The sequence below is a fragment of the Zingiber officinale genome, chromosome 7A (assembly GCF_018446385.1).
Source record: "Zingiber officinale cultivar Zhangliang chromosome 7A, Zo_v1.1, whole genome shotgun sequence".
NCBI lineage: Eukaryota > Viridiplantae > Streptophyta > Magnoliopsida > Zingiberales > Zingiberaceae > Zingiber > Zingiber officinale.
The window spans coordinates 59,466,712-59,487,961 of record NC_055998.1 but is presented as its reverse complement, the minus strand read 5'-3'; the positions used below and the strand labels follow the sequence as shown (position 1 = coordinate 59,487,961).

Below are 21,250 nucleotides of genomic sequence, written 5' to 3'. Positions count from 1 at the left end.
TTCAAATCCCACGAAGAAGATCATGCTAAGTTTGGGTGCACAATCATGGCAGGTGGACAAATAAAAATGATAGGACTCTTATAATTTTTTTGGTAAATGGTCCTAAACGAAACGTATTTGTTGAATCCGTTGATATTTCATGTTATTCTCACACAGGTGACAAGATATTTAAGTTACTTTCTAAATTTGTATATCGCATTGGAGAAAAGAATGTCGTTTAGGATGTAACAGATAATCCAAGCTGCAATGTTAGTCCATGTAATATTTTAAATTTATGTTACTTTCAAATAAGAATTGGATCATATTTCTAATTTTTTAACTAAATTTACTATGTTTTTTCAGGTTGTATTTTGGAAAACTGATTTCTATACTTGTATTAGACTCCCTGTGTAGCTCATTGTTTAGATTTGTTGCTCAAGGATATATTCAAAACTCATCTCAAAAATTTGCATGAATGGGCATTGATGGTGAATGATTATATGTACAACAGACTACAAGTATTGAACGTGATGCATTTCACAACCACTTTTTTTTACATTAAAATGGTTTCATATACAAGCAAATCTGGGAAAGATATTTACATTTGAAAAGTGGGCAAAATAGTCGATTTTCTAAAGAGACGGGCTAGAAAGCATTTAGCAGAAGTGATATTGATGCCTTCTTTTTGGAAAAATATGATTTTTGCATTAAAAGTTGACAGCCCAAAATACTACGGCTAGTAGACGGTGAAAAAAAAGTCTCCTATAGGTTATATTTATAAATCAATGGACAAAGCCAAATAAGCTATCGTTGTGTCATTTAACACTAATGAAAAGAAATATCGTAACATTTTTGAATTCATCGACAAAAGATGGAACGTTTAACTCTATCAACCTTTGCACACAACCAGATATTTCTTGATTCTAGAGTTTTTTTACTAAAACACTAACATAGAAAATGATGCAGAAGTGATGAAGGGTTTAAGTGCATATCTAGATTGGTTTAAGATGAGGATTTACAAGATAAGATAACAAATCAATTGGAAAAATATAAGAAAGCAAGACTTTTTAGTTTTTCAATGGCTATCAGACAAAGAACTTCAAAATCACCAAGTAAATCCGTAAATAATATATTGTGCAATATCAATATTGGATGGTAATAAAGTTAATCTTATATGTTTCTGTGTTTCAAGCTGATTGGTGGTCTTATGGTGCATCAACACCTAAATTAAAAAAAAAAAAAATTGCAATGAAGATTTTGAACCTCACATGCTCTTCTTAAAGCTGTGAACATAATTAGAGTGTTTTTGAACGTGTAAGTTGGAGTTTTTTATAACAACCAAGCCTTATCCCAGTAGGTGAGGTCGGCTATATAGATCCTTTTACGTCATTGAGCTCTACTTTCTACTATATTATCGTCTATACTTAAATAAATTTTATCTTATTTTATTGTTGCAAATTAAATCTTTTTTGGTCTTCCTCTCCCCCGTTTGATATAAACGTGTATCTCAGAGTTTTCCCTCAATAAATGCAATTTCGACTTTCTCTCTAATGTTCTCATTTCTTATTCTGTCCATCCTCGCATGTCCACACATCCACCTTAACATCCTCATCTCTGCAATTCTCATCTTCTGCTTATGTGATCAAGTCATAGCCCAACATTTAGCTTCATATAACATACCAAGTCTAGCTGAGATTTTGTAGAACTTTCCTTTAAGTTTTAGAGATACTTACGGTCACATAAAACATTAGACGCTCTCCTCCAATTCAACCATTATGCTTGTATTCTATGTAAGACATCTCTCTCAATCCCTCCATCATTTTGCAAAAATAATCCTAAATATTTAAATCTCGGTTCCGAGCAACTTGTCATTTTCTATTTTAACAATTGTCTTATTACGTCTAATATTGCTAAACTTAAATTCCATATATTCTGTCTTTATTCTACTAAGCCTAAAACTTTTTCTTTCTAGTGTTTTTCGCCCAGATTTTAGTTTAGCATTTACTTCTTTACGTGTTTCATCTACCAAAACAAAATCATTTGCAAACAACATGCACCATGGTACTGTGTCTTATAATGTGTGCAATGAGTTCGTCCATAATTAGTGTAAAAAGATAGGATCACAAGCTGATCATTGATATAACCCTATCTTTATTAGAATGATTCAGTTACTCTTCTTGAAGTCTTTACTCTGTACGTTACATCTTCGTATATATCCTTAATTAGTTCAATATATATTACGCTAACACCTCTCTTTTCTAGAATTTTACATATAATTTCTTTTGAAACTCTATCATAAGATTTTTCTAAATCAATAAATATCATGTGTAGATCTTATTTTTGCTCCCGATATTTTTAAATTATTTGTGTAAGAAGATGTATACTATTTTCGACCTTCTCGGCATAAATCCAAATTAATTTTTTATCACCGTGGTCTCTTTTCTTAATTTTTTTCTATTACTTTTTCCCAAAGTTTCATGATATGACTCATTAATTTAATACTCGTATAATTTACACAATTTTATACGTCTCCCTTGTTCTTATATAAGGGAACTAGAGTACTTACCCTCCATTAATTTGACATTTTTCCTTTTTCAATATCATGTTAAATAATTTTATAAGTCATTTAATACTTGTTTCCCTAGACACTTTCATACCTCTATCAGAATATCACATGGTCCAACGGCTTTTCCATTATGTATCCCATTTAAAACTTATTCTACTTCTGAAGTTTAAATTCTACGATAAAAATTTAAATTTCTATACTCATTTGTCCTACTTAAATTATCTAAGTTAAGTTGGTCACCTAAACCTTCATTAAAAAATTGATGAAAATATCTCTTCCACCGCTCTTTATTTCTCCATCGTTACCCTATTACATTCATCTTTAATACATTTTATTTGGATAAAATATCTTGTCTTCCTTTCTCTCACTTTAGCTATTCTATAAATATCTCTTTCCCCTTCTTTTTGTATCTAATTTTTGATATAATCATTTAAAAGTTTCATTCTTTGTTTCATTCAATACTTTCTTAGCCTATTTCTTGGCTATTGTATATTTTTTTTTAAGTTTTCCTCATTTTTATAAATATATATTTCATTATAAATTGTTCGTTTTTTCTTCACTTTCTCTTGTACTTTTTCATTCCAACACCAAGATTCCTTAGTGTTGCATGTCCCTTTGACTTACCGAGTGTATTCTTAGCTATTATTTTCAACTTTGATACTATCTTATCCCATGTCGTATTAGAGTTACTGTATATTTCACCTAATGTTTTTACTTCTACCTTCTCCTTAAATATATTTTGTTTTACATCCTTTAACTTCCATCACTTAATTTTAGGAGTCGTATATATTTTCTTTCTATTGATAATATGTTTGAGGCGTATATCTAGTACTACTAACCTATGCTGACTTTGTAATTTTTACACATCTTTCTATCCTTCTTCATTACCATAAGAAAATCAATTTATGATTTATTATTCTCACTTTTGAATGTGACTAAATGTTCTTATCTTTTTTTAAAAAACGTATTAACTAATATAAGATCATATGTTATCGCAAAATCTAATATAGTTTTCCCTTCATTTCTTATTCCAAACTTATAAGCCCATGTACTCTCTTATATTCCTCATTTTTCACACAGTCATTTAAATCACCTCCTATTAAAATCATTTCATTTAGCAGAATGTTTTGTAATGCTTCATCTAAATCGTCCCAAAACCTTAATTTGGTAGCTTAATCTAATCCTACGTATATTATATACGCTACTTATGCTTATAGTTTCTTTTGCCACTATTATTTTAAGGATTATAATTCTATCCCCTTTTCTAACTACTCCTACAACTTCATCCTTTAACGAACTATCTACAACAATACCCACTCTATTTCTTGCTTTACTCTTTCCTGTGTATCATAACTTAAAACCCGTGTTTTCTATCATCTTTGTCTTCTCGCCTACTTATTGTCTCTTGTACACACAAAATACTAATTTTTTTCCTAATCATTGTATATACTATCTCCATTGATTTACCAGTGACGATTCCTATGTTCAAATCTTAGACCATTAGTTTTCCTATCATATTTATTCTTATCCAACCTATGGTGTGAGAACTCTTGCCTATTTAACACTACAGCTAAGTTCTCATGGAGATATAATAATCCTTACCGATATATTACAGTCGAACCCTGTAACACGAACTCTTGCATATTTAGTACTACACCCGAGTTCTAGAAATATAGCGGTCCTTGCCAAAACATTACACTCGGACCCTGCAACGCGTTCCTTCCGAAGAACAACCTACCATTAGCACAATAGTTTAATGAATCTATTTATTGAACATTTGTCATTGTTTTATTACATGTTAACATTTATATTATAGACTTAATTTCTTACTTTATAATTTTTTGGCAGATTCATTCTAAGAAAAGAAATAAGTTGTCTCAACAATGATTGAATAATTTTGTATATATCAAGTACAACAGAGATTTGAGATGAAGATATGATATGCGAGCTAAGATTAATCCTATTGCTTTGTCAGAGATAGATGGTAGTAATGAATGGTTATTGGGCAATGATAAAAATGATGATAATGATTTTGTTTATGAAGGTGAAGATTTGCGTTGGAGTGATGTCGCACAAGCGTATAGGGTTGGTGAAATTGTATATGACTTTCGATCTCGAAATGCGTCTACTTCAAAGGAGATCATCATCTGTTTCAACAAAAAGAAAGTAATCTTCAGCTCGAACTAGTCTTGTAGATAAAGAAGAGACCAACCTTGATGATGAAACTAAAGAAAAAGATATTGATAGATACATATAAAGCAATGGAGCTGATAACGTAGATTTGGACAATAAAGATGATGATATTTCATCTATCACATTTTCAAAAACTTTTGATTTATTTTTAGATTTTTGAAAATATTTGTTTATTGCATTTTTTTTCTGTAAAACGTGTGCTTCGCGCTTTAAGCCCGATGCTTTTGGCAACTATGGTATAAACAAAATTGAATTGAAAAGAACAAATTAAGTTCCAATTTATTTTATTGGATTGGTTTATTCTAGGAATTTTTATTTTATTGCATCATTCTCCTCCACTAAAAATGACATCTCCATATGAGTTAAAAGTGAATTAGCCTTTGGGGAATCAATCATTTGCTTCATTGTAATCTTCTTCTTTGATCACCCTTACCAATAAATAAGAAAATATTGTAGCTTACCACAATATAGAAACATTAAATTGATGTTAACTAGCCTTTGATGTTTGGAAATTGTTAGGAGTATTGGATTAACAAGATTATTGGTATAGTTGGCTTAGTCCCACATTAATAGGTCTAGGTGCTTGTCAAATCCATATTATTATTTTTGAGAAATTTAGAAAGTGGGAAATTTTATAAAATAAACTATATTTGAGATTCAATAGAGATGGTGAGTGATTTTTTTTTTTTTTGCAACAGTTAATTACTTTAGAGTGATTTTCTAAGATTATAGTTAAATACAAGTGCATTCATCTTGATTCTTGAGTTGTGTTTGAGCTTGGATGAGTTGGAGCTAAGTTGATCATGCTAGATCTAAACACAAACAATATTTTAGGCTGAATGGAATCTTCAATTGGATTAGTTTGGGAGTTTGAGTAAGATTTAATGTTAGTCTCAATTAGGCTCAAATTGGGTTCTTTATTGTGATGAATTTTGGTTCAACAATTAGGTTAGGTATTTATTCCCTATTTAAAACCCACTATTCCTTCTCTTTTAACCCTATGCATTGACTCCTCTCCCTACACATGATTTGGAAACTGATATGAGCTTTCCTCTTACCCCTTGTGGGTCCACTCTCCTTATCATCAATTACAACTGCAACACCCTCCCTCCCCTCTATGCCCTCATGAGCTCTCCCTCTAGTGCTTACACCTCCTTGGCCTTCAAGGCCGACACTAATGCCAAGCAACTCCACCGTGGCAAATCCGTCCACTATTGCACCATTTATCTCTACCCTATGTTGGAATGTAAACAAAAAGCCTAATTTTTTATATAAACATTTATTTAGAAATAAGAATCACATTGGTCAAATATCTACATTTATATGTTAAGTGTAGTTGTTCAATTAATTTATATTGTAGATAACATGGTGTGTGGTGTCACACACAGAAGATCATGTTATCAGTTCCTTATAAATTATAAACAGTAGCTCACGACTAAAATGGATAGGAACAAACCATTGGAATAGTCGTAATGTAATTTGGTATTAGTTTATCTTGACTATAAAATTACACTAGTACACTCTAAGTGTATTGAGCAGGACCATTTAAGGTAGTTTCTTTTTATACTCACTGCATAAAAGAACAAGACCTTTGTTATTATGGAAGTGTGTGCTCTTAATCCTGATATAATAACAAGCGCATATATTTAGTATTTATTTCTTTAATTTATCAGTGGGTGAGATTTAGTTCGATAAATCAAGAGACCCGATAAGTTAGAAAATAATATTATTTATGGTGTGTGTTGTTGATTATAAAAGAAAACTATATCCTAGCAAACTAGGTTGATGATGTCCCTAAGAGTAGCTCATAAGGATTGTCATGTAAACCCTGCATGTGGACTTAGTCCGACATGACAATAAGATTAAGTGGTACTACTCTTGAAGTTAGATATTAATTAAGTAAGTTGTCAGTAACTCATTTAATTAGTGAGCATTCGATATCTTAAACACAGGGAGATTAATATACTTATGATAAGAAGGAGCTCATATAGTAATATGGGATTGGTGTGGTAGTTCAATATTATTGATGAACTCGAGTTGGGTATTCGGTAGGGGTGGCAATTCGGTTCGGGTTCGGGTTGACAGGTTCGGGTTGGCAGGTTGGCGGGTTGGCAAATGACAACCTGAACCCGACCTGATTATTATTTTGGGTCAAAATATTCAACCTGAACCTGATCTGTTTATTTACACTTGACCCGAACCCGACCCGAACCCGACCCGTTTAACCCGTTTGACCCGTTTAACCCGTTTAACCCGTTCGACCCGTTTGACCCGTTTAACCTGTTTGACCCGTTTGACCCGTTTGACCCGAATATGACCTGAATTCATTAAATAAAATTTGTATATTTAATTAAAAATTAAAAATAACATTTATCTACACAAATTGAAAATTCATATCATAAATGATAAGCCATAGCAACATTGCAATCAATAGCATAACATATCTCTATGTTTAGGGTTTTTAACTTTTTTAAATTTGTAATTTTAGTTTAAATTTATAATTATTTATAAACGGGTTCGCGGGTTGTAATCGGGTCATTTCAGGTTGACCCGAACCCGACCTGTTTATTAATTGGGTCAAATGGGTCGACCCGATTTCGACCCGAACCCGAAACTACCCAACCCTAACCTGATTTTTTCGTGTTCGGTTCGGGTCGTGTTTTCGTGTCGGGTCAAAAATTGCCACCCCTAGTATTCGGGGCAAACACGGGAAGCTCAAGTTCATCGGGAGACCAAAACCAATTCCTCCTCTCGGTCCCTATTGTAGCCTCTTATTTATAAAGTCTTATACCCACCTAAACCCAACTTCTTACCCACCTTAAGGTGGTCGGCCAAGCCTAGCTTAGAGCCCAAGCTAGGGTCGGCCAAACCAAGGCTAGATGGGTTCAAGTGGTGGCCGGCCCTAGCTTGGAGCCCAAGTAGGGTGGCCAGCCATATTAGATTAAAAGAAGTTTTATTTTTTAAAATCTTTTCTTATGTGGAAGCTATGGTTTTAAAAGAAAGTTTAAAATTTAAGTCTTTCCTTTTATAACTTTCTACAAAAGATTAAGAGAAAGATTTGATATCTTTCCTTATTTGTAGTTAAGGAATATTTTAATTTTTAATAAAACTTTCCTTTTTGTAACCATCCTCATGGTTTTAAAAGAGAGTTTTAAAAATTATAAATCTTTCCTTTTATAGCTTTCTACAAAAGATTAAAAAAAAGATTTGATATCTTTCCTTATTTGTAGTTGAAGAGGAAGATTTTAATTTTGGAGAAAACTTTCCTTGTAACCATTCACATGTTTTAAAAGAGAGATTTTAATTTATAAAAGTTTCCTTTTATAACCAACCATGAAGGGAATTTAAAAGAGAAATTTTTATTTTAAAAATTTCCGAAAATAAATTAGGAGTTTTAATTTTGTATTTAAAACTTTCCTTGTTTTAAGCTCAATGAGGTGGTCGGCCATAGCAAGACTAAAAGGAAATTTTAATTAAATTTTCTTTTATTGGCAAGGAAAATAAGGAAGTTTTAATTAAAATTTTCCTTAATTGTCAAAACCAAGGAATATAAAAGAGAGGGTAGAGGTGTCTCACCTTACAACAACATATCTATTATTCCTCTCTTCTCTTTTCCTTGGTGGTTGTCGGCCCACTTCTCTTGCTCATCCTCTTCTTTTCTTCCTTGGAGGTCGACGGCATCACATCTCTTGGAGCTTTTGATGGCCGGATCTTGTTAGAGGAAGAAGGATAGAAGAAGGAGATATTGTTTCTTAGCATCCCTTGGAGCTTGGTTGGTGCCCGAAGTTCTTCATCTCTAGGAGATTGTTGGTGGCCGAAACTTGGACAGAAAAAAAAGGCTTGGGTGGATTCTCGTCTTGGCAGATCGTCGCCCACAGACGTCCAAGATAAGAAGAGGAATACAATAGAAGATTGTGAGGTCTATAAGCTACAAAGAAAGATATAACTAGTTGTCTTATTCCGTATCATATTAGTTTTCTTTGTATGGATTTTGAAATACCAAACACAAGAGGCTAACGATTCTAGGTTTCGAATTTATGATTTAATTTTGTATTTCTTTTGTTTTTTCGATCTTATGATTCGATTGTTCTTAATGGTTAAACCTAGGATTACTATAAGGAGATTAAATATTGAATTTCGTTGAAAGACTTTGTCTAGAAAGTGGTGGATGCTCCCATAACCAAGAAGGCCTAGTGTCTCGCCATGTTTAACCTGGAAGTCGATCTCTGAAATAAATATTTAATCAACTTTGTAACATGGGTGGATTTGGATTAATAATGTTAAGCATCGTTTGCGATCCAAGTCTAAACCTCTAAGAACAGATAAGTTGAATTAAGAATCAATAATGTTAAGTTCTGTTTGCGATTCCAAATTTAATTTCTAAAGAACACAATAGGTTATTAAGAAAAGTTAGGGACTTGTACAAAATTTTTGTACAGTAGAACCAGTACGACATTCCGAGTAGCAACCAACACCCTATCCCACCATTGAGCATTGGGTTCTCAACAACTCCCTCCTTGACATGTACATCTACGCCATAGACTCTAAAACATCGCATGTTGACATTGCTCACCTTGTGTTCGATAGAATGCTGAGTTGATAGATTGTCATTTCACTAATTGCATGATACATCCATCACTGGTGTTCTAATGAGGCATTAGACTCCTGAGGTTGATTGTTAATTCCAAAATGTAGTCAACTCCTATCAAGCCTCCAAGTTGTCTTCAAACATCCTTCACTTTTCTATGATGCATCAAGCCAATCGATTCAACCATTTCTGTTAAGTTGCTTCAGCCTTTTGTCTAACAGTGGTTCTTTCAATTGGCTCATCTTGACGTCAATCATTCTAATTCTAACTTCCGTAGACTGAACCGTCTTATCATGTAAGCAATTTGATGGTTACAACTTTTCTCTACCCAACCAATGGTCTTGTTTCTGATTCCTTTAGGGATTCAGTTAATTGCTCATTCCACTCAACTTGATAAATCGACTCAACTTGAAATAAAAATATTATGTTCGCGAGCCCACCAGCCTAAATCGACTCCCTAGTCAACTCAGCATGCCAATAGAATGGGATCACTCTTTGGTTGATTAGATCATCAAATAGTCATCGCTTAAATCAACTCTATCTAAAATCCAAAATATATATATATATATATATATCACTCGACTTTGCCTTTACAACTTTACTTCACGTCATCTCCCATCGAGTCATCAATCCCTTGGATACATCAACCCATGTAGTTTGGCTTCTTCCTGCTACCTCAATCGCTACAGCTTTATTTTATCGGTCATCTGTTGGTGCAGCGGGACCGGCAAGAGAGGGGTGAATTGCCTGCAAAAAAAAATATACCTTCCTCAAGAACTTTCAACTCAAATATAAGTAATAATTAAGAAATTGAACAGAACTAAAATGGAACAGAAAAAGCAGACTCAGCGATTGATTTGGTTACAACCGAGACGGTTGTTAATCCAAGACGGTTGGTAAGCGCACTAACAAAGTCTCCTTCTCTGAAGGCGGAGAAGCCTTTTACACTTGGAGAGCACAGAACTATTGTTTGGAAAATGAGAGTACAAGAGTTGATCAGAATGAAGGTACAGAAGTTCATCCTGAATAGTTGTTCGAGACCCCCTTTATATAGGGGTTCCAAGACTCATCCAGAGCCCCTGATCTTCGGGATCAGGGTTTGACTCGAGAGGAGGATCGGTCGACCGATCCCCAGGTTCGGTCGACCGAACCTGATGAACTCTCCCAGCTTTCCGTCTGGATGCAGGCTCTGTGGATCAAGCTTAGGTTCGGTCAACCGATCCTTGTGTTCGGTCGACCGATCAGCTAACGGTCTCTCTGAACTGGCCTGATCAGCACACTCGACTAGGTCTTCTGGTTTATCTCCGGTTCGGTCGACCGATCAGCCAACGGCTGGTTGCTGACGTGGCTGCAACGGCTAGCTTCTGAAGATAGGGGTTCAGTCGACCATGGCGTTCGATCGACCGAACACTTGTCAAGTCAACTCCCGATTGACTTGCTCTAGTTCGGTTTGCTTGGGTGATTTCAGCCAACCGGAATAGAGCTCACCGGAACCCAATTCCCGGCCTTCTCCTCGAGCAGTCTTCCGTCCCGGCTTTACGTCTCTCGAACGCCGCACACATTCTTCACGTCCACCGGTGTACTCTTCCCCAGCTGTCTCGTCCTTCGGACGCACCGAGCCCGTCGGCTCCCTTCCTGTGCCGTCCTTCTCCCTAGCTGCGTCTTCCGCTCGACTTCCTACGCTCCTAAGCTCCTATACACTTAGACACAGGGATCAGACAAACAGGACCTAACCTAAACTTGGTTGATCACATCAAAACAACCATGGAGTCCAACAATCTTCCCCTTTTTGATGTGCATCAACCCAAGTTTAAATTAGGGTAAAACAAACAAATAGTACTAATATTTTAAGCACAAAAAATAAAGTTTGCACCATAAGTTAGAAAAAATATTAAACATTTTAATTTTCCTAACTCCCCCTAAACTTGTTACTTAATTCTTCCCTTTGATCACAGTAAAAACGGGGTAAAAATAATTTTCTAAGTCATTTGAAAAATTTGCAAAGTAAAAATTTAATATTATTTTCAGAAAAACTTAGCTTAGATAATTAAAAAAAATCTAATTTCAGAAAAAATTTTAAGTAAAAAAATGAAAATTTTTCTAAGTAAAAATTTCATGAAACAGAAATATTTTTGAAGAATTTCTAAGGGAATGTTTAAAAACTTTTCAAAGCATTATTTAATTCTAATTTTAATGTTTTTATTAGAAAGTTAATTAAACATTTTATTTCGATATTTCGGCTTCCAGGTCGTGGCGAGGCACTAGGCCTTTTGGTTATTGGAGCAATAACCACTTCCTTAGACAAAGCTTCATAAAGAAATTCATTGTTTAATTTACTCGCTGTAAGCTTTAACTTAAAAAGTTTTAATCTAGTAAAGATTTTGGAATCCAGTATAGATTCCTTCCTACTGGGTTATTTAAAAATTTAGAGGGTACATAATTTCTGAGAACTTTTCTAAGTTGTCCTTAATGTTTTCTAATATACCAATTTAATTTTCCATAAATTTTAAGTTTTGACTTTTGAAAACCATTTGTTTTTGAACATGCAGCAGTTTTCAAATTTTCAATTTGTAATTTCAAACTGTCATTTTCTGTTTTTAGTTTTTCAATTTCTAAATTTAATTTCCCATGTTCTAAGTTCAAATTCTCTAATAGTGTTTTTAAGTTGGCAATTGTTTTTTCTGATTTGACTAAGTCTTTAGTAAGCACTTTGATAAATTTAAAGGACTGACTAGGAGTGAGATCACGTACCTTACTTACCTCACTTGGTGATGCCCCCCCTTCATCATAGTTTTCCTCTTCTGATTCTCCCCCTTGATCTATGCTCATCTCTGAGTCCGAGTCGTCTTCAAAGAGATGGTTGGCCACCAGTGCTAGTCCCGAGAATGCTTCGGTTTCTGACTCGGAGGATGAAGAATCATCCCATGTAGCCTTCAGGCTCTTGCGTGTAGTGGACGTCGGTTTTTAAAGCTTCTCTTTGTTTTTCTTCTTCAATTTGGAGCAGTTATCCTTGATGTGCCCTTCCTCGTTGTAGTTGTAGTATCGGACCATCCTTTTGTTGCGTTGATGCTTCCTCGACTGCGATTTAAATTTATTAGTTTTAACAATTTATTTAGCTTTCTTACCAATAACCCTGCTTCGTTTCGTCGATCGATGCTTCGGAGTCGAGATCGTCCTTTTCGGCTTGTAGGGCAATGTTGAGGTTCGACTTCTCTACTGGTTTCTCTACAAGTTGAGACTCGTGAAGTTAGAAGGTAGAAAATAAGTTTTCTAAACTACTTACCTCAAAGTCCTTAGAGATGTAGTATGCATCTACTAAGGACGCCCAATTTGGAGTTCTGGGGAAGGCGTTGAGCGCGTATCGGATGGAACCCCGGTCCGTTACTTCTTCTCCAAGGTTGCTTAGTTGAGTTATTAGTTCCTTAATCCTTGCTTGGAGTTGCGCTACCTTCTTGCCATTGTTCATTCGGAGGTTTGTTAGTTGTGTCCGAATGATGTCGCGCCTCGCTAGCTTTGCTTCAGAGGTACCTTCGTGGAGCTCTAGGAATTTCTCCCAGAGGCCTTTTGCGGAGTCGTAGCTTCCGATCCGACTTACCTCCTGGGCAGAAGAACGCTGAGTAAGTGGAACTCAACTTTTCCGTTAGCCACGAAATCAGCCTACTCCTTCTTTGTCTATTGGAATTCTTCTTTGTCTTTTGGAGCTACAAAATCATATTTCATTGTAATAAGAATGTCAAAATCCGTTTTAAAGAATACCTCCATTTTTCGCTTCCATGTAGCAAAATCTCCGTCGAACTTTGGGGGATGAATGTTCGCGCCGGCCATTGTCCTGATCTTTGTGCTTCAGACGGCGGTTAATCCTTCTAAAGCTGTTGGGCTCTGATATCACTTGTTGGTGCAGCGGAGACCGACAAGAGGGGGGTGAATTACCTGCAAAAAAAAATATACCCTCCTCAAGAACTTTCAACTCAAATATAAGCAATAATTAAGAAATTGAACAGAACTAAAATGGAACAGAAAAAACAAACTCAGTGATTGACTTGGTTACAACCGAGACAGTTGTTAATCCAAGACGGTTGGTAAGCGCACTAACAAAGTCTCCTTCTCTGAAGGCGGAGAAGCCTTTTACACTTGGAGATCAGAATGAAGGTACAGAAGTTCATCCTGAATAGCTGTTCAAGACCCCCTTTATATAGAGGTTCCAAGACTCATCCAGAGCCCCTGATCTTCGGGATCAGGGTTTGACTCGAGAGGGGGATCGGTCGACCAGGTTCGGTCGACCAAACCTGATGAACTCTCCAAGCTTTCCGTCTGGATGCAGGCTCTGTGGATCGAGCTTAGGTTCGATCGACCGATCCTTGTGTTCGGTCGACCGATCAGCCAACGGTCTCTCTGAGCTGGCCCGATCAGCACACTCGACTAGGTCTTCTGGTTTATCTCAGGTTTGGTCGACCGATCAGCCAACGGCTGGTTGCTGACGTGGCTACAACGGCTGGCTTCTGAAGATAAGGGTTCGATCGATCGATCATGGCGTTCGGTCGACCGAACACTTGTCAAGTCAGACTTGCTCTGGTTCGGTTTGCTTGGGTGATTTCGACCAACCGGAATAGAGCTCACCCGAACATAATTCCCGGCCTTCTCCTCGAGCAGTGTTCCGTCCCAACTTTACGTCCCTCGAACGCCGCGCACGTTCTTCACGTCCACCGGTGTACTCTTCCGCAGCTGTCTCGTCCTTCAGACGCACCGACGCTCGACTTCCTGCGCTCCTAAGCTCCTGTACACTTAGACACAGGGATCAGACAAACATGACCTAACCTAAACTTGGTTGATCACATCAAAACAACCACGGGGTCCAACATCATCTCCCATTAGGTCCTAGGTCCCTCGGATGCACCAAACCCTCGATTCAATTCTAGTGTCACCCTTAACTCATTCACCTTTGTAGCTCCTCCAACAACCCCTTGGATGTCACATACCATCTTTCTCCGATTGCTAGCGAACCATGAACCATAAAGTCATATCACTTTGGATAAACCACAACTCTACCTCATTGAGTTATAAGCACTACAAGTTTCATGTGGGTGCATACATCAATAATATAGGCTAAAAAAGGATAGTCCGGTGCACAAAGCTATCGTCAGTACGGGTCTCGAGGAAAGGTCTATATTATTATCAATAATATAGCCTAATCTAACTTAAATGCTTTTAGAAACACATCAAAATGCCATGGTTATGACCACCTAGGGTATGTTGCAATAGATTTTTGATCAAGCTAAGGGCAAAACCATGCAAGTTTAAAACACCATGATTAGTGATTACATTTTCAAGATTGATTCAGCAAAAACCTTGCACTCTTGATCAAGATTTAGAATCAGATGTTGTCGATCCATTAGATTAGAGGGTGATCCCAAAAATCTCAAATCAAATATTGGCAATCCATTACAACAAAAACCTCTCCTGATCAAGATTCTAGAATAAATTCTCACCATAGAATAGCCTAGATCATCAACTATAACCAAGCTAATTTATTCTATTGTGAGCCTCACATATTTTAGGTCTAATTTAATTTTAGAGGTTGATGCTATATGACACACCTAATAGATATAATACTTTCTATAAGAGTCTTGATCCATTAATGTTTATGAGTTCAGTTGTATTTTAGTATGATTTAACAATTATGTTATGTTAATTTAGGATTCACTCAGTATCACGGATCCCTCTGGTAGGATATTATGATCCTCAAGATATGGAATTTAATTTGCCCATTCCCTTCTTTAAGTTAATCAAGAGCACGATGATCTCCTTTCTTGTGATTTCTATTTCACTAGTGTTGAGTTAGAGTCAATGTTTCTAGTAAATTATGGATAAACATCAAAGTGTATCAAGTGGTCGATCAAGTATCAAAATAGATTTCTTCATTAGAAATGGATGTTTCCTACTTGTTTCTTTCAAATTTATTGTGTAGATGATTAATTATATACAATTAAATGATATGAGATCAACTATGAAGATGTTTTGAAAAGTAAATTGTTTTTATAATTGGCTTTATTCTTGTTGCTTAATAGGTATTTTTATATTGCTTTCCCCTTTTGATACTTTATTTGTATATCTATTTCAGTTTGTTACTTTGTCACTTGTTGATGCTAAAATAATAAATAAGACAAACTATTCTACGTACGGTAGTTAAATTACCTTGAGAATTATAATGGACTAAAATGTGTAAGTAGTTATCACTTATTATAGAGCTTTGGTTTCGTGCTCGAAAAAGGCCTTAGGCCCTATCACACATTATGTAGGTTTTATATGCAATGCATTCTTTATGTGAGGTGCATGTAATCTGTTGGAGAATTGTGTGTTCCCCTCTATATATTTATATGATACATTTTGTGTAAGTACACCATAGTAGTTTTGATGTGGTCAACCGAGTTAAGTTAGGTCATCTTTGTGCTTGATCCTTGTGTCTAAGTATGCAGGAGCTTAAGAACACAAGAAGTCGAGCGGAAGACGCAGCTAGCGAGAATGATAGCACGGGAAGGGAGTTGATGGGCTCGGTGCATCTGAGGGACGAGGTGCTGCGGAAAAGTACGTGCGCTACATTCGAGGGATGAGAAGCCGAGGTGCTTAAGGAGAAGGTCAAAGTTGGGTTTGAGCTCAACTCCGGTTAACCAGAGCATCACTATGCAAACAAGATCAGCTTAGAGGCCAATATACTTCACGGAAGGCGCCTCCAATCGCTTGGAAAGCGCCTCGCATAAACAATGAGAAGGCACTTTCAAGTCTGTTGAAGACGCCTTCAATATCCGTTAGCCGAAGATAAAGTTTTATCTTCGGCAAATAAAACTTAATCTATTGAAAGCACCTCGAGCCACAGATAGGTTTTTCCAGGAGCTATAAAAAGACTCCTGGAATTAGGAAAACAACAACTCCTATATTAACTTTCCTAGTAATTTCTGAGCTGTCAACGTGTGTGGAAGGAATTCTTTAGTGAGCTTTTCAACGCCTTAGATTAACAACTACCTACATTATTATCAAATAAAACTCCGACCTTTTACCTATTCTTTTAAGTTGTTTTCATTAATGTTAATTGTCTATATTTGCTTAATCTAATTGTGCACCCTTGCTAAGCAAAAGCAAGAAATTTTTTTATTCTAACTCCGATCGCAAGCTATTCACCCCCCTCTAGCCGGTTGTACCAGGACCAACATTCTATACTATATATAATATATTATGTACTAAATGATTGAGTTGTTCACCACTTATATACAATACATTTTTTACTAAGTGGATTATGGGTATTCGAACTCTATAATATTTTTACTGACATTCTAGAAGAGATTCTAACCTCCAAATTACCTTAGATCATATATTAGAATTTTGCATGGTATTTGTAGTGTATGCATTTTAGTTTAGTTAACTTGTATATTTTGTATGTTGTATTTTGCTTTGCTATTATTTTAGTTCACACACAACGAGCGAAGCTTACCTCTAGGCAGGCTCAACTCTTTGTGGAAGTAACAACATGGTATCAAAACTTAAGATTTAGGATGTATTAAAGCATTAAAAGTTAGAGTCATTCTAGGCATATGTATATTTAATCAAATTCTTGACTTAACCTTGTTTAGCTCTTAGTAGGCGTCTTGAGTAGATTAACGGATTGAGGTTCTCATGATGGCTAGAAAAGAAAGTTAATCCATCATATTCTTATGAGTGGGATTAAGAGGATTTGGTTTCATTTTATTGAGAGGTGTAAGATCACACTTCGTAGAGCATCATGTGACTGGTTTTAAGGTTGTGTTGTGAGTTGGTATTGAAATTAGTCAATTTGATTTCAAGAATATTGATCGAGTTGGGGGTTAATGGTGCAACCAAATTTGGATCAAGACAAATTGCTATTGTGGAATGATCATCTAATTAGGGTGTCGTATATTTATTTATTGGTACTGTTTGGTGTATGCCTTTAGCGATCATGACATTTTACATTCGTGGTTTGCCAATTTTGAGTTATGATTTATATGTTTTATGTTTGCTAGTTTAGTGGTTGAGTTATGGGGCAAATTGTTGATTTTAGTTAGAATATCCATGCCATTTTTTTCTTGCTAAATTTGGCTAAATCATATGAGTGATTGCTTTTGTAGCAAGTGCGTGATCATATTAGCACTAATGTATTGGGTCCCATCAGAACTCCAAAGTGTGCTTGGGCAAGAGAGCACTACTGTGTCAGTTGCTCATGTCATCTTTTGATCTTTCTATAGGCACGATTGATTAAAGTGTCCATCTACAACAACAACCAAGCATTTTTCTACTAGGTGGGGTCGGCTGTATGAATCATTTTACGCCATTGAGCTTTATCTCCTACTATATCATCATCTATATTTAAATAAATTTTATCTTGTTTTATTGTTACTAATCAAGTCTTTTTTAATCTTCCTCTTCTTCGTTTGATATGCATGTTTATCATAGTTTCACATCGCATAACTAGAGCATTTATTGGTCGTCTAAGTACATGTCCGTATCATCTTAAACGTGTCTCTCGGAGTTTTTCCTCAATAGATGCAACTCCGACTCTCTCTAATGTTCTCATTTCTTATTTTGTCCATCCTCGTATATCCACACATCCACCTTAACATCCTCATCTCTGCAACTCTCATCTTCTGCTCATGTGCTCGAGTCATAGCCCAACATTCAGCTCCATATAACATAGCAAGTCTAACTGCAGTTTTATAGAACTTACCTTTAAGTTAAGAGGTACTTTACGGTCACATAAAACACTCGACGCTCCCCTCCATTTCACTCACCCTGCTTGTATTCTATGTAAGACATCTCTCTCAATCCCTCCATCGTTTGCAAAAACAATCCTAAATATTTAAATCTCTCAGTTCCGGGCAACTCGTCCTCTCCTATCTTAACAATTGTCTCATTACTTCTAATATTGCTAAACTTAAATTCCATATATTCTATCTTTAATTTACTAAGCTTAAAGCATTTCCTTTCTAGTGTTTCCCGCTAAGATTCTAGTTTAGCATTTATTCCTTCACATGTTTCATCTACCAAAATAATATCATCTGCAAACAACATGCATCACGGTACTGTGTCTTGAATGTGCGCAGTGAGTGCATCCATAATTAGTGTAAAAAGATAGGAGCTTAGAGCTGATCCTTGATGTAACCCTATCTTTATTGAAAATGCTTCAGTTACTCCGCCTGAAGTCTTTACTCTAGTCATTACATCCTCGTACATATCCTTAATTAGTTTAATATATATTACGCTAACACCTCTCTTTTTTAGAATTCTCCATATAATTTCTCTTGGGACTCTATCAAAGCTTTTTCTAAGTCAATGAATACCATGTGTAGATCTTGTTTTTGCTCCCGATATTTTTCAATTAATTGTCTAAGAAGATATATAGATTCTATTGTCGACCTTCCAAGCATGAACTCAAATTGATTTTCAGTCACTGTGGTCTCCTTCCTTAATCTTTTTTCTATTACTTTTTCTCAAAGTTTCATAGTATGACTCATTAGTTTAATACCCCTATAGTTTGCACAATTTTGTACGTCTCCCTTGTTCTTATATAAGGGAACTAGAATACTTATCCTCCATTGATTAGGCATTTTTTCCGTTTTCAATATCATGTTAAATAATTTTGTAAACCATTCAATACCTTGTTTCCCTAGGCACTTCCATACCTCTATCGGAATATCATCTGGTCCAACGACTTTTCCATTATGCATCTCGTTTAAAGTTTGTTTTACTTCTAAAGAAAAAAATGAAATTGACTGTAATTGACCAGGTCCTCATTCATTGTTTGATTCTAATTGATGCTGGCGGTTTTTAGTTAGGTGTTGTGTTTGTGATTAGGGATAGCAATATACGGAAGTTCTGCAAGGGAAGGATTAAATAATGACATTGTTAACTGGATCTAAACAAATATGTAATTTTATGTTGCAATCAACTAGAATGTTAGTACTCTGCCACCTCTTCATGGAGTTGTACTGTTGTTATCATCAGATATATTACTGTGAATTTTAGTTGAAACACAGTAAATATTTGAATCCTAGATTGTTGATTATCAGAAATTATAAAGGGAATGAGAAGTCACATGGATTTAGCACAGGTATGGTACCATAATATGTGTATGGATTAACTTCTGCAGTTGGCTGATCTTGAAAGTTTCAATGGATTAGTAAGTCATGTGCTGCGGTTGGCTGATCTTGAAAGTTTCAATGGATTATTAGTCATGAGCTATGATTTGATGAGTTTAAGGAAGCATTGCTTTCGTGTTTTGAAATAATAATCCTCATGAAATTTGTATTGGCCGAATTCAAGATAAGATGTGGATTAGTAGTGTATTTTGGAAGAGAACGAGGATATTGAGATAGCCATGTCTTGTTTCCTTCGATACCATCCTGTCTTGAACCATTCTTTAGAGTATTGGTTTGAAACCAAGTGAAAACTGATTATTTCTTCATACAGACTTGATATTCCTCTTTGATGATGAAAATTTGTTGCAAAGTAACATGTTCTCTGCAATTATGGCATTGCGTGCTAGAAAATTGTTAGCATCTACAAGGAAGCTACTGGAGTCTTTAGTTATGAGGATGGGGTTTTGGCCTCAAAGATTCAGGCTTATGAAGCATTGCATCTCAATAAAACCACCATTATTAAATTTGTTGGCTCAAGCCCATTTCTTTTGGTTGGTGCTGTTGACTATAATAGATAAGTTGGTGAATCTGGGTTACTCAGTTGGGAAAGCAAAAGCAGTAAGGATGGTGGAATCAGCTACCCAAGGGAGTCATTGGCTGTTGATGATCACACATAAGAGAGGACAACAATCCACACTACAGATCATGACAAGGCAATGATGCAGGTTAACCCTTGGTAGATGCAGCGAAGGCACAAGGGAGTGATGCAGACAGTAGACAGCTGACCATGACAAGGAACAGACACAACGAGGATTCGATGAACACTTAGCTCTCTGCAATGAAAATGAAGGGGAGTTAGGATCAAAGCAGAAATCATAGCCCCTTGTCAGAACTTGCCAGTGATCACAGAGGCTATAAATGCATCGCTAAGGTGGCTCTCGTCGGTGTCCACCTAAAGCTCATCGTGTCCAAGGACACAAGGACTATAGCCCTTACAAGTGCACATGAGAGAGAAGCCAAAAAGGGATGGCGGCTTGATGCTCATAGGCGGTTGCAAGAGTTAGCAAAAAACAACTAAGACGGAGAAGGAGATGGATGTAGCGGTAAGACCCTGCAACGTATTCCTTACGGAGAACCACCTAACATTATCATAATAGTTTGACGAATTCATACATAATACTTGTATGTCTTTGACACTAGTTAGCAACCTAATGCAAACCTCCTTTATCCAAGCATGGGACTAGCCTATGACGGAGTTTCTTTGCTATGGACGGAGTTGGATTAATACCCTAACTAACAATGAACCAAATTCTACATTAAACTGTCAATTCATTAATGGTTCAATCATTAAGCAACCAAATTAACTCCAATTTGATTCCAACTCAAACCAAACTCAATCTTGACTCAGTTCCTTCATGATCTCAATATGAAAGAATCAATCAAAGCTTACATCCAACTTCCTGTAGCATCAAGATCAACCTTTACATAACAACTTAATTTTTTATATAAAAGAAGACAGTCTGATGCACGAAGCTCCCGCCATGCGGGGTCCCGGGGAAGGATCCATTGTACGCAGTCTTACCTTACTTTTTGCAAGAGGTTGTTTCCAGGATTCGAACCCGTGACCTGGTCACAAAGCAACAACTTTACCGTTGCGCTAAGGCTCCCCTTCTAATTTTTTATATAACAATTGCAAAATATTATCTTCAACAGTTTCTAACTTTTGCTCACAACAAGTTTTCTCATCGATTAAACACAAATTCGGAAATGCTATGTATAGAT

The 21,250-nt window shown here is 36.0% G+C and overlaps 1 protein-coding gene across 5 annotated transcripts in view; it reads right to left on the bottom strand.

Annotated features, from left to right (window-relative positions):
• Nucleotides 1–21,250, bottom strand: part of LOC122001434 (pseudouridine-5'-phosphate glycosidase-like) — a 48,641-nt gene that overhangs the window by 16,544 nt on the left and 10,847 nt on the right. The window lies entirely within an intron of this gene.